Here is a 15,416-nt window from a genome sequence, read left to right as displayed (position 1 = left end):
AAGTGGTGCTTGTTCTTGCTGCTTCTTACAAGTCTTTGTGTAAAGGCTTGCGAAAAGCCTACTGTTACTGCTGCAAAACAGTGTCATAAAGAATAAAACACTTCGAGGAAGTATGTACAATGGTTGGCTCTCAATATTGTCTAACTCCAATATCATGGGTCTGTCATGGACATAGGGTCAAGTGGCTGCCACTCTTTTAAGAGGCATAAAGTTCAGTTTGACAGATTAGGAGGTGTAAGGAGATGTTATTTGGTTAGCAATCATATGGCACCTTTAGAGCACGAGAGTAAGGTATGGTTCACATTGGTATAAATATCAAGTATTCATAGATGCTTAGTTAAAGAGGAAAACAAATGTCTGACATACTAAGTCTAGGATGTTTTCATTTGTGGGACATAACAAACCCTACATGTAGTATGTGCAGATCAATTCAAGCTTGGCACCAAAATACTTATAGATCTTAGATCTGTCTACTGTATAAACCTTGTTTTCATGCAGTAGAAACATCAATAGAATATAATCAATCACTCTAACACCCTACCCTACCATTCATCATTATGCTGTTCTCTTATCTGGCTACTGTTGACCTAAGAAGAATTAAGTCCAAAGGAAAAATACAGATAACAATTCTTTTTGACCAAACCAATACATCACACTAATCTGTCTAGATTTTCTTAGTTATAATAAATTAAAGGTTGGTATGATGGGGCCTCAGAATACAAAACTACAAATCTTTTAACACAATGAAATACTGTAATATGACTATATTGGTTTTTGTTGGAATACTCAAAACTATATAAGCAGCTTTGCTAACCCTGTCTGTGTAAACTTTGACTGGGAAGTCTATGGACCTGGCCAAACATCCCTTGCCCCTGGTTTAGTCTAAACTCTTCTTTTCATATTACAATTGTTTGCATTCATGCGAACGTTACAATAGGCTGCATATCTCCTGTGAAACTTGGGATATACTGTATGCTGATAATGATCTACAATATTTTATGCCACATACACATTAAAATCAGTCAACAGACACAATTGTGGTTCAGGTTTTTTGGTGCAGTTTATGCCAGAAAAATGTACGTTTTAATTAGTGCCTGAATGTATGAACATCCCTTGCCATAAACGATTAGATTTAGTGAAAAATTATATATAATAGCCCAACAATTAATTTGAATGCATATGTATACATGACTGGTACAACTGCGGATGTGCTTTTTTTGTATAAATTACTGCTTAAAATGCAAACTCATATGGTTGTTATGAGTTGGCAAAATGCAACAGACAACCCATTTATTTATCACAAAGAGCCAGCACAAAATATTAAGCAATAATTTATTTCTCCAGCTCTTCCACAGAATCTTGTGGACACCAATATCTTTGAAAGAAGGAGGGAAAATTTGGATTATAATTGTAACTTCCTCCCAGGGTCCCCTTAACAAGAAAAAGCATCGGGTCCCGCAGCAAGAGCTCCAATTGTACTGTGTCTATAGGAGGAGCCCTTGAGTATGAATGAAGGTCTCTGTGCTGGGGAAAAGGTCTTTGGTTCACCACCACTGATTTGGGTCAATCTTACATCACAAACAAGAAACTGAAGTCATCAGCTTTTCATGACATTAAAGTTAAAAGACGGTTATTCTAGATGTCATTATATAACAAACCCATTAGTGAAACCTTTTTAACACTAATAAAGAAAGGGATTGTTTATGCCTCTGAAGCTCTCTTCCAGAGTGAGTGTCATGGAGAACACACTCAGTGAGTCTTGGCAACACATATCTACCTCATAGAGGGTTTATTTTATCTTCAACATTGCAAGAGAAAGGACTAAACTTTATAGGCTTTAGCAAGCTATGTGCAGCACTGTCAATAGAAGGTAAAAAGTAGAGCTGGCACTCACCGATAGAAGTGAAATCTTTATTCCGACATTGTTAAAAAGACATTGTTGCGGGAATTAAGCAAAAACCACAGGAGCCCACTATGTGCAGCACTGTGTAATCTGTGTGGGTTATATAAATAAAGGAATTATTTATATAACAAAAAAATGGCAGCCCTCCGAGGTAACTTGTGAAAATAGGTACTGGTTTATAAAATAAAATTTTGATGGCATAAAAATACAATTAAAAAAAAGTTGTTTTATTAGTTACAATAATTAGGACAATCCAGGCAGTGTGTCCATCCACATAAATAAAGAATAAAATAGTAACATGCAAAAGCATACAAAAGAGTATAGTTTTAGGATAAGGATTGTCCTAAAAGATGGTATCCAGGATACCTTTAAGTTGCTGATAAAGGCCAGGAAAATATGCTGCCTTAGTAGCATTTGTAGTAAATGTGTCTACATAAGCATAGGCTACATAACTGTATGCAAGAATAATAATAATTGATTAATTATAAAATTAATAACTCCCAAAGATAACAAGTATTTGTAACAAGTAAGATGAAAGGTATCTGCAATGCAATGAAATTACAACATCTACCTGGAATCAAGCAGGAATCATGGGCACACTGCCTAGCGTGCGTTTCCACTGCACTCGTTTTTATCAAAGCCTTGAAAGACAGTGGAAATCGTTATGAATTACACCATTTTGGAAAATACACCCTATACTGAGAATTGTGTTCCTACTGGTGCCTTCCAAAAAGTAATACACAATGACAGGTGCAGAGTGAAGATCACAATGTTTTTAACAAACACGCCATTTAAGTGTTCGGATTGCTGTACACAGATTGTGCCACTATGAAAAGTATAAGAATTTGAGGTCTAATCTACGGAGATTGGAATTCAAATAAAAAACTAAACCCTGAACAAATGTCCACATTTTGCAGATTATGATCTCAAGTAATGGAACTTTCAAAATGCAAATAAAAAATGGCAGGGACAAAGTGAAAATTCCTGTTTTCTAAAAATGCATCATTCCAGTACCAAATATGTTGTGCCACTCATGTACTTCAATTTTCATTTCACTTTGTTCAGCTGTGGAGTCATTACTTGAAATAAACATAGGGGATAAAATGCACAAGAGTACATCCCTCCATATACTCTATAATGGTGCAGTTTCCAAAATTAAGGTATTACACTACTCTGGCAACCCTCGGGTCCTGAAAAAGTGGCATGACATCCAAACACCAAATAGTCTTTGATTCAAAAGCCAAATAGAGTTCACTCCCTACTGCGTCCTGCGTGTGTTCCCAAACAGTGGTTTATACCCACATATATGACATTGAGTAGGTCAACCTGGGTACAAAACTATCATACATGTGGGCATAGCCTGATGTTTGGGAATCCAGCAGGGCACAGAAAAAAAGGGAGTATGATTTGGCTTTTAATTGCCGATTTCCAGATACCAGAACTGTGGAAACCCCTCCACCCAGAATAACCCCATTTTGTAATGAAAAGAAATAAGGATGTTAAGAGGAGGTAAGACGGGGTGGGGGTGGGGATAATGAGTCTCATCTAGGAGGATAGCGTTGCATTTAAAGTTTTACACCAATCCTCTAAACTGAATCCAAGGTTACCATGTTTTGTAGAACTTTTCATGAGGAGGTAAGATCCTCCACGTACATCAGATCATTGACCCTTGTGACCCACAATGCCATTGTCGGTGGGACGGTTTGTTTCCACAACAGTGGGATGCAAGCTCTCACAGCGATGATCAGGAAACGCACCAGAGATCTTTTATATCTTTTTGCAGACATGTCGCAATGATGGAAGAGAAGGAGGGAAGGCTCCAGGTTGAATGAGTCTCCATATAGTAGAAAAATGAATCTCCCCATCTCTTGCCAAAATGGCGTGAGTACGCTGTAGGACCAGAAGGTGTGCAAAAAGGTGCCTTCCGCCTCTCAACATCTCCAGCATGTGTCTAAAACTTGCGGAAAGATGGCATGTAATCTGGTTGGAACCCTATACCATCTTACTAACAGTCTGTAGCTGGCTACCTGATAGCATGAACTAATAGTCACACTGTGGCAAAGTTCAAAAATTCAATCTTTTTGTTCGGAGGTCAGTGATATATTTAGGTTCTCTTCCTATTGACTGAGATAAATGGGGCCCGGATCATTTGGGATTGACAGTAAGCATGAGTACGTTAGGGACAAGGTATGTCTTAGGCCGTTTACATTACCACATAAACATTCGAAGGTGGTTTTCTCTTTGGTGTACACCTAATATTGGGACAATGAGGCCAAATAGTGTCTCAGCTAACCGACTCTCCACACTCCGAGGGGGCAGGGGTCTGTTAGCGCTGACAGTTCCTGGTTCATCATCCAATTTGAGTCTTTAATGAAATACTGTGCTCTAAACTTACCCACTCCCCTCCATTGTTTGAAAGTCTGGTCTTCACAACCCGGGGAAAAGTCTGGGTTGCCAAGAATCGGCGTGAGAGGAGATTTCAGGGGTATGAGTCTGTCTCAATCAAGTTTGGATTTATCCGATAAGTCTTTACTGTTACAGAGATAGTAAAATAATAAAATATATATAAATGGGCTAACTTTTTAGAATAAAAACAAATCACCATTTGCTGGAAGATATATGTATTTTTTGTCAATGGACCTTATTTGCATTAAAATTTGCACTTTTTATGTTTTTTTTAATAAAGTTGACTTTTTGATCACTTTTTATTTCAGTTTATGCATAGCAAGATGCACAAAAATGATCATTTATGGTTACAAATTATATTTATGGTTAAATAATTTTTTATGGTGTTGTATGTTTTACTGTTAAAGGTGCATTGGATACAGTTGAATTAACCTTATCATTTATTTTTATTGATGACTTTTTAAAACTTTTTCTTTTTGTCCTACTACAGGACATAAACAAGTGAACATCAGAACATCTAATACACTGCTGTACTCATATATTACATTGTAATATATGGGCAAATCAATGCACATACCTGAGGTGACATGCAGAATGCTAGATCCGGGTAGGAGAGGACTCTAGAATTGCAATCCTGGGGTGAACTTGGTCTTTTTTTTGTTCCAGTAGGTTTTGGATCACCTAAATTAGACATTAATAGGTAGTGCTGTGATAGCGATGTTAAGACCAGATTTTCATATGCTAAAGTTATTCAGTTCCCCCACTGATGTGGGATGCACAAGGAAAACTATGTGGCTCTTCTCAGAAGGTCCAGTGCACCAGATTCCACACATATGCTAATCAGGGACTGGGGTATTTGTGAGCTTTAACCTGCATCGGTACCTTGACACAAGTTACAGCAAATCTGCCATGTTGAGATGTCCCTAGATTGCGAAAGCAATGCAAAAACATGTAATGGGTCAAAATTTTAATGCTTTTTACAAACTGTCTTAAAAGGAAATCTTTTTTTTTGTAAAATAATATAGAAATTAGAACTGTTTGGAAAATAATGCTTCATTACAGTACTGGGATGTCTATTCAGATGTTTGGATGCACACATTTCCATTAACTATTTTCTATTAACATTGTAGCGTGACAAATTAGCATATATTTTCAAAGCATTCTTCACTGTATTATATAAGTGAACAGACAACAAATAATTATGAGCTCAATTGAGTGATTTCCTCTGCAATATCCCCAAAGGAACATGTTGAAGACAAATTGACTTTTCTCTAGTGTCAAGCTATTCATCATTCTCTGACATCTGCACTCTGACACCAGAATAGACCTGAGTGACCGGCTTAAGCAGGTTACCTGACCAACATCCAGGCGACTCATTTACAAATGGCTGAGAGCTCTGGCTATGCTACACAATTGTGAGTTACATGATAATGTATAGTAACTAGGCAAACATCGCTTTGTTGTGCATGACTGCCTGACAAATTGATTTGAGGAAAACATTAACATCTGTCTCCAGTGTCTGTGCCATAAGCAGAAACCAGAATCTGAGACGTGTAGTCAGTAAGAAGTTTAGCTTGAAGAAATGAATAGATTTTTTCATCTCATTCTTTAATACACAGCATTTTACCAGACTTTTATAGACTTGATGCTTACCTATTATTTATTTGTTACAATTACAATGAAATTCTAAATCTTTTTTTACAAGGGATGAACTTAGATGTTCAGAAATGAAAAATATTCAGTGAGATTAAGTGTTGGTAATCAGGAATTTGACAAGTCAATTAGTACTCAACCTTTATGTAATTGTCACCAGATGCATTATGACTGTGGCACATCCTTTCTTTGGATGGCAAAATCAGCTCTTGCTACCCACCATTTGTATGCTTACACAGGTCATTTATTTAGTTAATGGGCATCTGGTAAATGCTTATTGCCAAATAAACAGCCTGGGTAAATGTCTGCAATGAGCTCCACCTAGTGTTGGCTTCTGTTGGTTTACAGGAAATCAGAGCATTCGGTCCAGGGAAGCCGAATTTACTACAATGCTGTTCATATTGCGGATTATCATGCAGACAATTTAGTGGTGTGGGGTTTTTATGCATGCATTGTTTTTCCTCCTTTTTCCCAAGCGCCATAGACTGAGAGAATTCTTCAGGAAAACTGCACGGTGATTCAGATTTGATGTGGCTTTGATGCAGATTTTCACTCTCTTAGACTTCAACGTAAGACAAATGAATGCAAAAATCTGCAAGGGTGCACAAGAAAAGTAACATGATCATTATTTTGTTTTTGGCGCTGAGCAAATGGCATTGTCAGCATTACGTTTGACAAATCACATTCACTTTAAGGTTTTTTCACAGAAAAATCTGTGCGTAAAATCTGCACAAAATCCGCAATGTGTGCAGATAGCCGAACCTGTACCTGCGGCTGGCATAGGTCGTAGCATGTATGCAATTCACTAAAATTTTTCAAACCTTGAAATTCTATTGCATCTGGTTATTAAGATCTAGGCCAAAGTGCTGCTATTTATACATTGGTCCCGCTGATTTTTTTTTTTTTTTTTTACACACATTGTAGTGCCCTTTACCTTATGCCATTAATTAAATTATGATGTTGGAAAGGCCTGACAAGGTTTTGCTGGCTTTGTTACTTCTCTTCCTATTATACAAAGGACTCTAATCCTATATGTCGTTTGCTGGCTTACCCTTCGTCAACGTTATTAGTCAGTCCTAAAAATCTTTTTTTTTCCAGAGCCCCATTTTATCCTAATCAGAAAATCAGAATGGGATCAATGATTTCTGTCCACTTTGTACCTGTGCTCAGCTTTCACTTACAAAGGACAAATTCACAAGGGATTTGATCTGTATAGTTTGAATTTGCACACCTGTAGCGGCTATAGATGGTTGCTCTGCAGGGTTTATATGAGTCCTCCGTGTGGGAGGGCTAGCTGCCATCCATGTTTTAATCACTGACAAGCTTTTGTACAGTGAGCCACATGTCATTTACCTCCTGTTGTTAGTGGATGTGCTACTGCATAACAATACCTTAGGACTCAAAACTTAAAAAAGTGTTGCCTCCAGCTGATAGTATTGAAAACTAATCCACAGTTACATCATTAGTGGGGTTTAAAAGGACACAAGTCTATCAAGTTCAACCTTTTCTAGATCTCCTTTATGTTAATGCAAAGGAAAGCAAGCCAAGAAACCACAGGAGATATTTCCAGCTCCCATTCTAAACCACCTCTGCTTTGAGTTGTGCATGTAATGTGGTTGTAGCTATGTGTTTGTATGTGGGAGGCAGATCTGCTGAATCCAAATACCTTGCTTGACTTTGTTGTCTGTGCTGAGTCATAGATATTGCTCCATAACAAGTGGGATGTACAAACACAAGTTACGTAACAATTGCAGAAATTTCGAGCTAAGTTTATGATGACTCCAAATACGATATCTCTAGGGATTTTATTTATTAGAGCCACAGACCATGCAAAACTAAAAGCCAGTCCTTGTACACTTATCTTAACCTATCTGAACACACTGCAAATACTCAGCAGATGATATGACAGTACGAAAGAAGCATAAAACATCTAATACTAAAATGACAATAAGCCAATTCAGCAAATGGCTTGGCTCTTTATTATTGGTATTTTATAAATAGAATTATAATCATAATAACTTAACCCCTTCAAGGCCAAAGCCCTTTTAGACCTTTAGGACCAGGCCTGATTTTTAAAATTTGCCCCGTGTCATTATAGGAGGTTATAACTTTGTAACGCTTTTACATATCCAGGGGATTTTAAGATTGTTTTCTCGACACACATTGTACCTCAAAGTAACAGACACATTTTGATGATATCTGGTGTGTTTAGTTAAAAAAACATAAATTTGGCAAAAAAGTCAAAAAATTCTTCATTTTTAAAGTACAAAATTTTCTGCTTTTCAGCCAGTCATAGCACCCAAGTAACTTTATAACTAACATTTCCCAAATATCTGCTTCACATTGGCGTGGACTTTTTATGTATCCTGTCTGTTTTTATGAAAATCGCCAAAACCCTATTTAGAGGCACCTGCTCAGCTTTAAGTGACTTTGAGAGGCCTAAATAGCAGTAAAACCCCATAAATTATACCATTTTAGAAACTAAATGTTTGAAATGTTTGAAAAATCAACTTTAGGAAGTGTTTTAAATCTTTAGATATTTCACAGGGGTTAAAACACAATGGAGGTATAATTTACAAGCTGTAATTTATTTTAGGCAATACATTAATTTTGGCCAAAAATTACACCGTCACAAAGATTTTAGTATTTTTTCTTCCAGACGTACAGTAAAAGTAATGTTATCTTTATACTATGGGTCTCACAATTATACCACAAGCTATACTTTTTCTTGGTATAATGTCATCTGCAAAGTGAAGAATAGAATTAAAACATTAAAAACAGTGAATACAGGACCATTTTCAGTGCAGAACACATTGAAATAACACTATTCTTCACATTCCAGATGTTCGTGCACATCTCCTAACTTAGCGGGAGACACGCGCGAACACCTGCAAAGTGAAGAACAGTGTTATTTCAATGTGTTCTTACAAGTAAAACATCTGCAAACATCTGGATTTTTTTTTTTTTTTTGCACTATTCTTTTAATGTTCTGTTTTATTAAAAAAATGCTCGGGTCTCCCATTGACTTCAATGGGGCTTGTTATTGGAGATGAGCACTCGAGCATCTGGAAAAGTTTGCCTCGAATAACGAGCGCAAGCATTTTAGTGCTCGCTCATCTCTAGTCACTGCAGATTGGGCTTTCAGTCCAAAAGCTCTTAAACGTTGTGACACTGTATGCGGAGACAGATCTTTACCTTGTTAAGTTCTGAACTGCCTAGCAATTCCAGCTACAGTGTTGAAATGATTACGCATGGAGATAAGCACTATTCTGTCCTCTTTTGCATTTGTCTTACAAGGATGACCAGCCTTTTGGGGGACTTCAATGAGTTTCTGATGGTGTAAAGATGAAATATAGTAGAAATCACTGAATTGAAATGAAAAAATTAGCTTGTTATGGCTTATAGGGTCACCTTTGGTCTTCATCTGGACAACCTCCTGCTAGAGGGTTTCAGTTACTTTGGAACAGCATACTATTTTTCCAAAGTCAGTGCAAACTCGAAAGTTAGGCTGCCAGGTAAATAGGATTTGTTACATAATAAAGAAAATTAGTATCAGGTGCAAGATTAACATCAATAAGGACTCTTTCACACTGGTGATTTTGGCAAAATGTACCATATTTTGTGGACTATAAGACGCACTTTTTAGCAAGAAAAGAATCTTGCTAAAAAGTGCCTGCGTCTTATAGACCGACGGTTAGGAGTATCCAGCAATGCCAGACCCTCCTGAGCGCTGTAATGGAGATAGGGTGATGCCCTGATATAGAGCTGCACCCAATCTCCCCTCTAACGGTTGTGTCCTACAGGACCTGCGGTGATGTGATCATTATGTGACTGATCACATGCTTCTTACATCACCACAAGTCTGATACTGCCATGCTGCGCTGGGACAAGGTAAGAAGAAGGGGGGAAGGGAAGAAGGAGAGAAGGGGGGAAGGGTTCTGTATGTGTGTAGAGTAGTTCCCAGTGTGCTCCTTATATGTGTATAGTAGAGCTGTGTATGTATTCATCTGTGTAGTACATCCCAGTGTGTTGCTTATATGTGTATAGTAGAGCTGTGTATGTATTCATGTGTGTAGTACTTCCCAGTGTGTTCCTTATTTTTGTATAGTAGAGCTGTGTGTGTATTTATGTGTATAGTAGCGCCCAGTCAGTGTGTGTGTATAGTAGTGCACAGTGTATGCAGCAGTGGTGAGTGTTCCTATTTCTGTTTGTGTGTGTGTATAGCTGATGTGTGTGTATAAATGTATGGATGAAGCAGAGCTGTGTGTGTAAATGTATGGATGAAGCAGAGCTGTGTGTGCTGTGCTTTAGTGCAACCAACAGGGATATTTTAATTGGTTTAAAATATATTTTTCCTTTTTTGGAAGCCTAAATCTGTTGTGCGTCCCATAGTAAGAATCGTCTTATAGTCCGAAAAATACAGGGTAAGTAAATAAATAAAATAATTTTTTAAAAACTAAAACCAAAAATTTCCCTATATATACTTATATATATATATATATATATATGGTAGTATATATACACTCACCGGCCACTTTATTAGGTACACCTGTCCAACTGCTCGTTAACACTTAATTTCTAATCAGCCAATCACATGGCGGCAACTCAGTGCATTTAGGCATGTAGACATGGTTAAGACAATCTCCTGCAGTTCAAACTGAGCATCAGTATGGGGAAGAAAGGTGATTTGAGTGCCTTTGAACGTGGCATGGTTGTTGGTGCCAGAAGGGCTGGTCTGAGTATTTCAGAAACTGCTGATCTACTGGGATTTTCACGAACAACCATCTCTAGGGTTTACAGAGAATTGTCCGAAAAAGAAAAAACATCCAGTGAGCGGCAGTGCTGTGGGCGGAAATGCCTTGTTGATGCCAGAGGTCAGAGGAGAATGGTTCGAGCTGATAGAAAGGCAACTGTGACTCAAATCGCCACCTGTTACAAACAAGGTAGGCAGAAGAGCATCTCTGAACGCACAGTACGTCGAACTTTGAGGCAGATGGGCTACAGCAGCAGAAGACCACACCGGGTGCCACTCCTTTCAGCTAAGAACAGGAAACTGAGGCTACAATTTTTACAAGCTCATCGAAATTGGACAGTAGAAGATTGGAAAAACGTTGCCTGGTCTGATGAGTCTCAATTTCCACTGCGACATTTGGATGGTAGGGTCAGAATTTGGCGTCAACAACATGAAAGCATGGATCCATCCTGCCTTATATCAACGGTTCAGGCTGGTGGTGGTGTCATGGTGTGGGGAATATTTTCTTGGCACTCTTTGGGCCCCTTGGTACCAATTGAGCATCGTTGCAACGCCACAGCCTACCTGAGTATTGTTGCTGACCATGTCCATCCCTTTATGACCACAATGTACCCAACATCTGATGGCTACTTTCAGCAGGATAATGCGCCATGTCATAAAGCTGGAATCATCTCAGACTGGTTTCTTGAACATGACAATGAGTTCTGTACTCAAATGGCCTCCACAGTCACCAGATCTCAATCCAATAGAGCATCTTTGGGATGTGGTGGAACGGGAGATTCGCATCATGGATGTGCAGCCGACAAATCTGCGGCAACTGTGTGATGCCATCATGTCAATATGGACCAAAATCACTGAGGAATGCTTCCAGCACCTTGTTGAATCTATGCCACAAAGAATTGAGGCAGTTCTGAAGGCAAAAGGGGGTCCAACCCGTTACTAGCATGGTGTACCTAATAAAGTGGCCGGTGAGTGTATATCCTCTATATATATATATATATATATATATATATATATGTATACTAAAATAACCCCTCACAAACGCAAAATTGGTATTGTCGCATCCGCAGCGACCTTGGCCAAGCAGCTATTACATTATTATACCCATATCGTCAGGGGTATAAAAAAATAAAAAAAAAGTATTAAAAATTGCTATTTTATCACCCAAAAATATGTAATAAAAAGCGATCAAAAAGTCAGATGTACCGTATAATAGCTGCAGTCTAACTATTACATTTTCCCACAATAAACAAGCCCTACTAACTCTCTTTTGATTGAGGAATAAAAAAAGTTAGAGCTCTCAGAATATAGCGATACATAGGCAAATATAGTTTCCATAAAAAGGAGTTTTTACAACATAAGAAAACCTGTACATGTTTGGTACCTCCTTAATTTTACTAACCTTTAGAATAATTTTATCATATTTATTATGCTGCATAAAAGTTTAAAAAAAAAAAACAAGTGGCAAAACAGCTGTTTTATTCTGTACGGTTGCAGGAATGAGTTAATAAATTTGAATCATCAGGCTTCTTTTACCATAAAAATGAACCCATTTGAAAATACAAATCTTACCACAAATAACAAGCCCTCATTTTCCCACATCAGATAAAAAATAAAACAGTTATGGAATTTGAGCAACAAAAAAACGTAAAAAAAGGTCTAGCCCGGGCGAGCATACAGCCGGGTGCAGGAGAGAAGAGGGTTGAGTGCTACTTACCTCCCTTCGCCATTAAAAGCCAAGCAGCTGCTGCCATAATATAGGACAACGGCCGCCGGGCTCCATCACGGTACGGTGAGACAAAGTATGCTCATCGCACAGTGACCGGTTGCCATAGACATCTTAGGGGATCACAGACCTCTATACGTTTGTGTGAAAGAAGCCTAATGCTGTGACAGCAATTATTATGTTAATAATATTAATCATCATTATCACTAAGAAGAAATTAAATATTTATCCCAAATCAAAGCCTGCTAATCAAAAATGTTCTATAAAGTCATAAAAAATCATTACCTAATTAGTATATTTTTGACATAATAATAACTAATATTAGCAATAATTCTTTCTAATAATACATCCGAGCGAAAGTTTTGTTTATTACATTTGTAAGCGGCTTGGAGTATACAAAAAAAAAAAGAAAAAAAAATGCAATATTTAAGAGCAATAAAAATGACACTGAAGTTTCACCTCTGATCTTTCATAAAACACACTTTTACATTATCCAGGAAATTGCTTAAAGCTACCTAATGCAGACGTATTATTTAAACAAAGTAAGAGGTGACCTTCACTAAGAAAAGTAAAATGACTATTGTATCAGGAGAGCCGAAACAGAATTATTTTGGTCACTTAAAAGAAAAAAAAAAGCTAAAGTCATATATATTGTTTTGGGTGCATAAAGCTCAGTGAGCCTCCCGTATTTTCCCCTTCAGCCATGACACATTAGATTATTCTACCACAAATTATCCCATCTGTCCCTTAGTTTCCAACTTTTTTTTTGGCTCTTCCAGAATCCACCCCCAGCTTTCGTTCACTGCCTCAGCTATTCTTTAGGTTTTAGACTAAGTGTAAAAGTGGCAGGGGGCCCTTATTAAAGGCTGCCCCTCCTTCTTTCCCTCAGCAGCGGCCTTCCAGCCAAACTGCTCTTGTATTACTTTTTGATGAGTTTTCAATTTAGGCCTGCAGACAGGGGGAGAAGGCGACTTTTAAAAAAAATGCAACAGATGGGGCCGATTGTGTTCTGTAGGCAAATTAAGGAAGACATCTGTAGCTTCAAAATACTGGTGGTCTAAAGCAATTAGTCCTCTGTGAAAAGGGGCCTCTCACTGCCTCCTCCTCCATCCAATCGAATCTGAGGGAGGGCTCACATTACAATGGCCTTGACCACAATTCAATGAGCCAAAAAAAAAAAAGATTAATCTAAGAGGAGCTACAAGCAAGGCAGGAGTTGGAAAGCTAAAAGAGACAAGGTTACTTAGGTTTCTGCATCAGATGGCAACGCTCGGTTTGACATTATTTTTTGTTTTACAGTTTCTATAAGGTATTGACTGTATTTATGTATGATGCATGTTTTCCAGTGCGCTTGTGTTTGATATAAAGTGGACATTGAAAAGAATTTTGTTTCAGCTGTGAGAGAAAGCAGAGAAAGTCCTAGCACAAGAGCATGATCTCTAATTACGGCGACTCCTATGATTCTGAAGTGTCACCTTTAACACGCGAATGATGGACACCGGCTGGGTTAATCCAAGGAGTTAATCTCTAAAATTCAATCTACCTCCACATTTTCTGAGGATTAATTCTATTGATCATTCCGGTATTTCAGTTTATTCATGCGTTCGCCTGCACATTTTATAGGAAGAACAGAGGGTGTAGGAAACTGTCACCTTTCAGTCACACCTACTGCTATTGTTCACCTGAATATATACAGCTAGTGTTTCTGTTCTATTTCATTGAGGTTATAAATGATATTGTGTATATATATTTATATATATATTTATTATTTCGATTGACATGTGATTGAGCAGGTGCAAAAATAAATAATAAATTATATACTAAGAACATAAAAATACAATTGACATTTGTTTATTTATATTTCACACCATTCCTTTAATAATACCAGTAACAATGCCTGCCCATCCAGTGCCAGATACATGGGGATCTGATATGGTGCCAGATACAAGGGGGAGATAATCTAACAGTGTCTCAAAGTTAAACTAGACAAGTCTCATACTGTGCCAGAATATTGAAGTTTATAATGACTAGTCTAATAATACACCTCCTATTAGTTGCTATTATTTATATAGTACCATCATATTGTGCAGTGTTTTACTGATCATGGGGTACAGATAAAAACAAAACATTAGAGAGCAATAAAATGGTCATTAGTTGTAACTCGCTGAATTAGAATGAGAGTCCTTCTTGCAAGAGTTTACCACGTATGAGGCAGAAATAGGGACACAGAAGGTATAAGTGCTTGTACAGTTGTTCAGCCATATTTTATACAGTATCAAAATAAATAAAAACTGTGGCATGAGGAAACCACCAGCAGCTATCTACAGCAGAATTAATGGTACATGGGTAATGTATATAACTGCACAACAAACACAGAACAATATTCAGCTGTCACTGCAAGGTAATATTTACACACATTTACAGAAAACCTGTCATCAGAAATTGGCCTAATAAACCACTAGCTGTAAGTTGTCACGCAGCTGAGCAGCTTCTAGATGATGTTTCTTTCATGGCCTGGTGTTGGAATCATCCAGAAAAACTACTTTGAAGTGAGATGTAAATTGGTTTTATGAAGTCAAGGAGGCCGAGAGTTTAACACTGAAGTCAAACTTTCCCTGCCTTAGAACACCCCACTGTAGATCACCCCAACTCATTGTAAGTGATAGTCCTGTGTTCAAAGAAACCATTGATCTGATCGCCTGAAATCCTATGCATGAGGAGGTGTTGATGGAGACATGGAGAGCTTGACTTCAGTGTTAAACTCTCTGGCTCTCTGACTTTATACATCTAAGTTACATCTAACTACCAATACTGGCAGTGGTTTATTAGGCCAATTTGTAATGAAATGTATCAGGAGCCCTTTTTCTGCCACCCAATGTCCCCATAGAGCAGTGATGGCGAACCTTTTAGAGGCCGAGTGTCCAAACTACAACAAAGACCCGCTTATTTATCGCAAAGTGCCAACACAGAAATTT

The sequence above is a fragment of the Engystomops pustulosus genome, chromosome 4 (genome assembly GCF_040894005.1).
Source record: "Engystomops pustulosus chromosome 4, aEngPut4.maternal, whole genome shotgun sequence".
In the NCBI taxonomy this organism is placed as follows: domain Eukaryota; kingdom Metazoa; phylum Chordata; class Amphibia; order Anura; family Leptodactylidae; genus Engystomops; species Engystomops pustulosus.
This window is presented reverse-complemented; position numbering follows the sequence as displayed.